Here is a 1,718-nt window from a genome sequence, read left to right on the forward strand (position 1 = left end):
ATATATATATATATATATATATATATATGCCATACTTCATATGTCTACACAACCCCTGTAAACATATAAGTGATTCCCATTTTCTGGAAGGAAAAAAAAGCATTTTGTTATAGCAATAATAAAACAGAAAGCTGTTGCTGTACTATAAGAATTTGGTGGTTTTATGGGTTCCAAACTTTCCAAGCCTATTTTTTCTATGTTCTGTAAGACAGACGGTCAATTATTAGGAACAGAAGAACATCATGGAAAAATAAGGGTTTCCTTTATGTTTTTAGGAACTGGAGGGTTCCAGTCCAGTGAGGAGCACTTCCATAGGCTTCCCGAGAGCTAACTGGAAGATGGTGGCCATGAAAGTGGTAAAATGAAGAAAAAAAATCCCAGATGCTCTTCATATAACTTTAAATCATGTAAATATAATTTCATGTATCAACATTCATATACCATTAATGTCAGAAGGGATTTTGATAATGTCAAATAGAATAAAATGTACTTCCCTTTTTGAAGATACTAAGAGACGAAACCCTAGCATTAATTTCTTCTTCCTCCTCCTCCTTCTTCTTTTGGTTTTTCGAGACAGGGTTTCTCTGTATAGCCCTGGCTGTCCTGGAACTCATTCTGTAGATCAAGCTGGCCTCGAACTCAGAAATCCACCTGCCTCTCCCTCCCAAGTGCTGGGATTAAAGGCATGTGCCATCACTGCCTGGCTAATGTCTTCTAATAGCTACACCAGTGTAGGAATTAAATATTGACTTTTAAAATTACTTATATTATCAAACACTACTAAAGATCAATTATGTATAGTAAAAAATCAGATATTTATCAATTGTTTATTAGCTTCAAAGCAAAGCACTATATTTTTTATTTAAAAACAAAATTTCACAGGGGATTTTGCACATTCTGGGAAAGACCTACTAACAACATGAAAACCTTTGTTAAACATTACTTCTTCCTTTAAAAGATAAAACAAAACCCCAAAACAATGAAAAAACTTTAAAATCTACAAGTGTACAAAACTTCTACATGACAAATAGAATAATCTTGGGGATAAACTAAAGCAGAACATCTAATTCCTGAAACTTCTTCTAAAGCCCAAATGTCATATAGCTAAGGTCCACAGTTGATACATGCCCTCCATGGATAAAGTGATGCTGTTCCCAAACATAAACAAACAATAAAGCACAGTGAGAAACAGCAATGAAAAGATGTGGAGGTTAGAAACCATACTGGACGGTATTTCTTCCATTCATTTCTGAAATTTTAAAGTAATGCTTCTGGGTTCATTTGTTATGCTCATTTGGTGAAGTTTCTCATCAAGAAAAGCTATATCTAATTGAATAAACAGTTAAATTAGACAATGTGTAACATAAAAAACTGAAAATGTTAAAGCTTAGAGTTGAAACACAATGCCAACATAACAAAGCTCTTTTTATAAAAGTCATTAACAGAATTTACTACATATTCCAACCTATGATCTCATAGATCAAAGCTTTCAACAGTCTGGACTCGTACGTGACTGTATTCTTCCCAGTGTGAATTCTTTCTTCCTCCAAGGGCTGTTCTAGAACAGCCGGAATGTTTCTGCCAAAAATTTCACAATGCTCTAGAAACTGGACACATTCTTGAATGACACCGTCACAAAGCACTATCATGTGCTTTGACATGTTCTCGAGTAAGGACAAGAAGCATCTTTTGGCATAATACCACGTATCGGTGCCGAG

The sequence above is a fragment of the Mastomys coucha genome, unplaced genomic scaffold (genome assembly GCF_008632895.1).
Source record: "Mastomys coucha isolate ucsf_1 unplaced genomic scaffold, UCSF_Mcou_1 pScaffold15, whole genome shotgun sequence".
Taxonomy (NCBI): domain Eukaryota; kingdom Metazoa; phylum Chordata; class Mammalia; order Rodentia; family Muridae; genus Mastomys; species Mastomys coucha.